Consider the following 7,500-nt stretch of genomic DNA (forward strand, 5'->3'; position numbering starts at 1 on the left):
GGATGTGCTAATGCTATTAGCACAGCTATGATGAGTTAAGGTCTGTGAGTGTGCGTGTTTATGTGTGTGTGTGTGTGTGTGTGTGTGTGTGTGTGTGTGTGTGTGTATGTGTATGTGTGTGTGACAGCTTGTTTAGGTGGAGGGGGTCGCGGACATGGAGTACCAGGGCCTGTACCGGATGAGTTGTGGAGCGGAGGAGGGCAGAAGCCCTGCCCGTGATCCGCTTATGTCCAGCGGTTTGAGGGTTCCAGGGCCCAAAGCGGAGGAGCGGAGGAGGGAAGAAGCCCGGATCGTGATTCGCTTATGTCCAGCGGTTTGGGGGTTCTGGGGTCCAAAGCGGTAAAGCGTAGGAGCGGAGGAGAGCAGAAGCACGTCACGAAATTCGCCTGAGTTCGGAGGATCGGGATTACCAGGGCCAAATACGGAGGAGCGGAGGACTTGAGAAGCGGAGGAGGGCAGAAGCCTGGACCGTGATTCGCTTATGTCCAGCGTTTCGGGGTTCCAGGGCCCAAAGCGGAAAAGCGGAGGAGCGGAGAAGCGAAGGAGGGGAGGAGCGGAGAAGGACGTCACACAATTCGCCCGAGTTCGCAGGATCGGGAGTACCAGGGCCAATAGCGGAGGAGGGGAGGAGCGGAGGAGCGGAAGAGCAGAGGAGGGCGGAAGCCCAGACCGTGATTCGCATATGTCCAGCGGTTCGGGCTTCCAGGGCGGGAGTACCAGGGCCAATAGCGGAGGAGGGGAGGAGCGGGGAAGCGGAGGAGGGGAGGAGAGCAGAAGAACGTCACGCAAGTCGCCTGAGCTCCGAGGATCGGGAGTACCAGGGCGCATAGCGGAGGAGCGGTTGAGCTGAGAAGCGGAGGTAATGTTTCTCTTTTCAAAGGCGGGGAATCTTTGAGGCAGCAGGACCCCTTAGACCGGCCAATGGGAGCCTTCTGCGGACATGGATTCCCCGGACGTATGACTGGAGTATTGTATTTTAAGAACGAACTTTATTGCAGGCAGCATGAAAGAAAAAAACACGGAACGTTCTTCTTCCTTTGTTAAGACGCAAAAACACACAGACGTCACACACACTGATTTTGCAGTAGCGCCACCTATAGGTAAAAGTACCGCCCATTTACAACACTCCCACTTACTTTTACCAATAGCACCAAGTCCTGAGAAAATAATATTTCAAAGCTGTGTTCTTCCACGACAACAAAAACTGTAAACTTGTTTAACACCCCATTTTTAAGACAGTATTCCTATCACATTGGTTATACTGGAACTCTTTTTCACATTTTTTAGAAATCGCTTTGACTCGGCAGCGTTCTTCGTACACCTGTCAAGCATTTTTAAACAAAAAAGAGTCCGATCTCGCCCCTGAGATATTCAAATCTCTGTCTACCGAGTGGCTTGGTAAAGATATCCGCTTTCATATCATTTGTTGGACAATATCGCAGTTCAATTTGTCCATTCTGCACACATTCACGGATATAGTGGTAGCGAATGTCTATGTGTTTGGTCCTGGAGTGATTTACAGGATTCTTTGCAATTGCGATGGCTCCTTGGTTATCTTCAAGGATCACTGTGGACACAGACTCTACACCGAGATCACACAGTAGTCGTTTCAGCCAGATTCCTTCTTGAGCTGCTTGACTGAGTGAGATGTATTCAGCTTCTGCTGTTGAAAGTGCTACTGTTGATTGTTTCTTGCTGAGCCAGCTTACTGCTCCTCCACTCAGAAGGAAGATGTCGCCTGTTGTTGACCGGCGATCATCTTGATCTCCAGCCCAGTCAGCATCCGAGTATCCGATTAAAGCTCCGGAGTCTGAGCTCTCATATTTCAGAGCAAGATTTAATGTCCCTTTCAAGTATCGAAGTATCCTCTTTACAGCAGTCAGATGTGAAGCATCTGGATTTGCATTGAACTTCGACACAGCACTCACAGCTTGAGCTATGTCCGGTCTTGTCGCCATGGCAGCATACAGCAGACTTCCAACCATTGACTGATAGGTATGCTGGTGCACTGACATACTGACACCATCACTCCTTTTTAGCCTGACGTTGGCATCTGCAGGAGTTGCCACAGGATTTGCATTATCCATTCCATACTTCCGAAGTATGGCTTCAATGTAATGCTTCTGCTGAAGAATGATACGATTCTTTTCTTTATCTTGGATGACAGAGATGCCTGGGATGTAGGACAGCTCACCCATGTCTTTCATCTTGTAGCACTCCTTGAGAGCTGCTTTGAGCTCGTCCATGCTCTCAGTGGACTCTGTAATCAGGATCAAATCATCCACGTAAACTGCTAGTATTTCAAGCTCTTGTCTTGATCTCACAAACACGCAGGGGTCTGATGTGCTCTGTTTGAATCCAATTTCCATCATGAACTCCGTAAAAGCCTTGTTCCAACAGCGAGGAGACTGTCTCAGTCCATAGATTGATTTTTTTAGTTTGCATACCAGATGTTCCTGCCCTGGTTTGATGAAGCCCTCAGGTTGCTCCATGTATATTTCTTCTTCCAGGTGTCCATTGAGGAATGCAGTTACAACATCCATCTGGTGGACATGTAGACCCTTTTGAACAGCAAAGGACAGTAATGTACGAATAGAGCTAAATCGTACCACTGGTGAAAACGTTTCATCATAGTCAGCGCCATACAACTGTGTGTAGCCCTGTGCAACGAGTCTACACTTGTATCGTTCCACTCTTCCATCACTGCGATGCTTGACTTTGAACACCCATCTGGATCCTACTGCCTTTCTGTCTCTTGGCAAGTCGACTAAGTCCCATGTCTCGTTTTCCAGCAGTGACTCATATTCCAAGTCAGCTGCCTCCTGCCAGTCTTTTGCATGAGGACTCTCCATTGCCTCTTTTAGTGAGAGTGGCTCTGTCACGCAACACATGTTTGCATAATGATCAACAGTCACTACATCAGCAAACTCATCATATCCAAATCTTATTGGAGGCTTTCTGATTCTGTCATTTTTTCTGACAGTGCTCTCAACAGTGACTTTGTCATGTTTTGTTTCACTCTCATCTATTTTCATAGTTATCTCGGTGTCTGTGCAGTGTACTTTCGGTTCCTGCTTCAAGTTAAAGTTGGATTCATCAAAGACGACATCTCGACGGATCAGAATCCTCCTCTTCTCTTCATCGTACAGGCGATAGCCTCTGGCATTGTTTGCATATCCCACGAAGCGCGGCTTCACAGTCTTTTTGTCCAGCTTCTTTCTCTCTTCATCTGGGACAAGTGCATAGGCAATACAGCCAAACACCTTCATGTGACCCACATTAGGTTTTTTCCCACACCATCTCTGGTACGGTGTCTCTCCCTTCAGGACAGAAGTAGGCAGCCTGTTCTGTATGTAAGCTGCTGTGGCAACAGCCTCTGCCCAGAACATCTTTGGTAACTTAGCATGAGACAACATGCTCCTTGCTGCTTCAACGAGTGTTCTATTTTTTCTTTCAGCAACTCCGTTTTGCTGTGATGAGTGAGGTCCAGTCATTTCATGGTGGATGCCTTGAACCTTCAAATATTCTTGAAACTCCCTTGAGGTGTACTCACCACCATTGTCTGTTCTCAGCCTCTGGATGCTTAGTCCACACTCATTTGTGAATGTCTTCTCAAATTCCTTGAATTTACACAGCACTTCATTCTTCTGTTTCATGAAGTATACCTTGGAGCATCTTGAGTAATCGTCTGTGAAAGTCACAAAATATTTGGATCCACTTATAGATTCAGTTTGCATGGGACCACAGACATCACGATGAATTAACTGCATCTTGCGCTCGGAACGTATTTCTCCAATCGACTTGAATGGCTTTTTAGCCAGCTTGCCCTCCACACATCCTTCACAGAAGGGAACTTCTTTGTCTGCAGAGAAGTCCACTCCGTTCACCAGACCTTTTAGTTCCTTCAGCTTGGTAGTGTGACCGAGGCGCCGGTGCCACAAGATAGCAGCTACTGATGCACTGTGAGTGACTGATTCATTTCCTTTCACATCTAGCTGATATAGTCCATCAGCTCTTCGTGTTCCCATTCCTTTAAGAGTTCCATCTTTTCCACGAATGTAGCAGCAGGACCTCTTAAACTGAACCGTATTTCCCTTTTTGGTGGCAGCTCCCACTGAGAATAAATTCCCAGAAAGTTTTGGAACATGCAGCACATCATACATCGTAGCATTTTTTACCCTGCTTGACTTGAAGGTCATTGTCATGTTGACATTTCCAATTCCCAGGGCATCAACCACCCTGCCGTCACCGAGCTTCACTGACTGTTCTTTTGAGAACTGCTGGTATTCCTTAAGAATTCCTTGCTCGCATGTCATGTGCTTTGATGCTCCAGAATCAATTAACCACTCAAACTGATGTGGTTTTTCTGAGCTTTCCCTTCTAGCTACAAAGGCACTTTCAGATGAACCATCCTCATCCTCACACGCCACATTTTTAGCTTTGTGGATTTTCTTTTTTGATTTGTTTTTCCAGCTTGGACAGTCACGTTTAATGTGGCCTTCCTTCCCACATTTATAGCATCTCCACGTGCTTTGTCCTGCTCCCACTGCTTTGGAGCGATCCTGCAGATTGCCACACACCTGTGATGACATTGCTGCTGCACCACCTGAAGGACCACCACTGTAATCATTAGCATTCACTCGCTTTTGTTCCTCATCGATTAACGCTTGTTGAACAAATTTGAGTGTCAGGTTGTCAATCTTTGTTTCCAGTGCAGTGACAACTGTAGCGTAACTTGGTGGTAAACTTCCCAACAATGTTACAATTTGGTCTTCCTCTTCAATTACAGCTCCTATTGCTGATAACTGGTCAGTCAGTTCTTTCATTTGTTTGAGGTGCTCAGTCAAACCATCTCCTTCCTTCATTTCGCACCTGAAATATTTCTTCTTCAGAAATAGTTTATTTGCCAGCGTGTCTCTTTCAAAAATATCTTTCAGTGTAGTCCACACTTCTTTGGGAGTCTTACAGTTTGTAATCAGGTACAACAGGGATGAACTTACATTGAGCACTAACACAGAGAACGCTTTCTCTCTCTGTTTCGTGAACTCACCCTGTGCTGCTGCGTTAGCATCTGGGGCTAATGTGTCTTCCTCTGTTAGCATTCGCCACAGTCCTTTAGCCTTTAGCAGATGTTCCATTTGAAACTTCCACGTTGCCCAATTCTCCGGTCCGCTCAGCTTGTCGATAAACAGCTTGTCCTCCATTGTGAGTTCCCACAATACTGTTCACTATCACACAAAATATTCAGTGTAATCCAGCCTTTTAGAGACACTCTGGGCCCATAACCTATTGTATTTTAAGAACGAACTTTATTGCAGGCAGCATGAAAGAAAAAAACACGTAACGTTCTTCTTCCTTTGTTAAGACGCAAAAACACACAGACGTAACACACTGATATAGCAGTAGCGCCACCTATAGGTAAAAGTACCGCCCATTTACAACATGGAGCTCCCGGACCTCTGGGCACACACATGTGAATGAGTGGATGAGATCATGTTTGTGTGCTTGTGGATGTGTTTTGGCTAATGCTATTAGCACAGCTATGATGAGTTAAGGTGTGTGTAAGTGTGTTTGTGTGCGTGTGTATATGTGTGTGTGTGTGTGTGTGTGTTTGTGACAGTTTGTTAAGGTGGAGGGGGTCGCGGACATGGAGTACCAGGGCCTGTACCGGATGAGTGGAGGAGCGGAGGAGGGCAGAAATCCTGCCCGTGATTCGCTTATGTCCAGCGGTTCAGGGGTTCCAAGCCCCAAAGCGGAAAAAGCGGACGAGCGGAGAATAGCAGAAGCACGTCACGCAATTCGCCTGAGTTCGGAGGATCGGGGGTACCAGGGCCAATAGCGGAGGAGCGGTGGAGCTGAGAAACAGAGGATTGGAGGAGCGGAAGTAATGTTTCTCCTATTTTTTTTTTTCGTTTTTAATTTCATTTGTCTATCTATTTATTTAATTATTTCCTTTCAATTTCTTTTTTTGTCTAGCATAATAAACTTAACTTCTTCCAGTTCTGCAAAGCAAGAGACGTGCCACACATATTATTCCTCCGTAAAAGACCCAGCCGGTATTGAGGGGTAACTCACAGATCTCCTGGCCTGGCCAAGTTCTTCGTTCACAAAAACAGAATGCAGCAATGTTCCCCAAATTTTAATTTCTTCATAAACGATTTTGAAAAATTAAAAAAGAAAAAATCCTTAAAACTTATGGAAAAATCCAAAAACCAAAAAACATACAGTTTGATGTCTGAAATTCCTTGTAAACCGCAGACCAAATAACATGGTTTATTCCCCTTGCAATTTTTTTTTTCGTTTTTAATTTAATTTGTCCATCTATTTATTTAATTATTGCCTTTTAATTTCTTTTTTGGTCAAGCATTATAAATTTCTCACAAACCGTTAACACTATTAACTTGTCCTTATGTCCTTTTCTTCCTCATCCCTGGTTGTTTCATTGACATTCAGTTCTACCGTGCCACGTTTATTTGTACATTTGTATATTTGTGTGTACTATTAATGTTCAATTAAAAAAAAAAAAAAAAAAAAAAAGAATGAGAGGCTGAGAAAATCTCCATGTCTCTCTCTCTCTCTCTCCCCCTTAATGCCCCCCCCCCTTCCTCCTAACGGCGGCCGAAGCGACGAGATTCTCGCCGTTGTTGTGGAAGCTTGGTAAAGGATTCCCCGCGTCGGTGCGAGCGATGCGTTTCGAGGCGTATTGCATGCGTGTATGAAGGGGGGGGGGGGGGTCTACAGGACCCCGCAGAGCGGCAAAGCTGCACCTTCTCCGGACATCGATGTTGTTATCTGAGAAATATGCTCTCAGTTATTTTCGTTTTATTTTGAAGGGCCAGTCCCAACTTCTGGTCTGTCCGTTGTGTTTTTATTTGCTTGAAAATAAACTTAACTTCCTCCAGTTCTGCAAAGCAAGAGACGTGTCACACATATTATTCCTCCGTAAAAGACCCAGCCGGTAACACGCAGATCTACTGGCCTGGCCAAGTTCTTCATTCACAAAAACAGAATGCAAAACTGTTCCCCAAATTTTAATTTCTTCATAAACGATTTTGAATTATAAAAAAAAAATCCTTAAAACTTATGGAAAAATCCAAAAACCAAAAAATATACAGTTTGATGTCTGAGATTCCTTGTGAACGGCCAACTTAATTACATGTTATATTCCCCTTGCAATTTTTTTTTTCGTTTTTAATTTTATTTTCTCCACCTAATTATTTAATGATTTCCCTTGAATTTTCTTTTTTTTGTCGAGCATTATGAATTTCTGGCAAAGCGTTAACACTATTAATTTCTGATTCCATACAGAACGAATGCCCTTATGTGTGTGTGTGTGTCCCCCCCCCCCCCCCCCGCGCTTTTTCCGTACGGTGGCAGACAGTGAGATCAAAAGCAAATGGGTGTGATTGTAATGCAGGAACAGGGTGATAACAGCCGTGTTCGAAGTGTGTAGGGACTTGTTGTACAGGCTTTCCCCTGGTACTCCTACATGGAGTACCA

Source organism: Fistularia commersonii, chromosome 20 (assembly GCF_037954325.1).
Source record: "Fistularia commersonii isolate RoL2024-O1a breed Wild chromosome 20, RoL_Fcom_v1.0, whole genome shotgun sequence".
Classification (NCBI taxonomy): domain Eukaryota; kingdom Metazoa; phylum Chordata; class Actinopteri; order Syngnathiformes; family Fistulariidae; genus Fistularia; species Fistularia commersonii.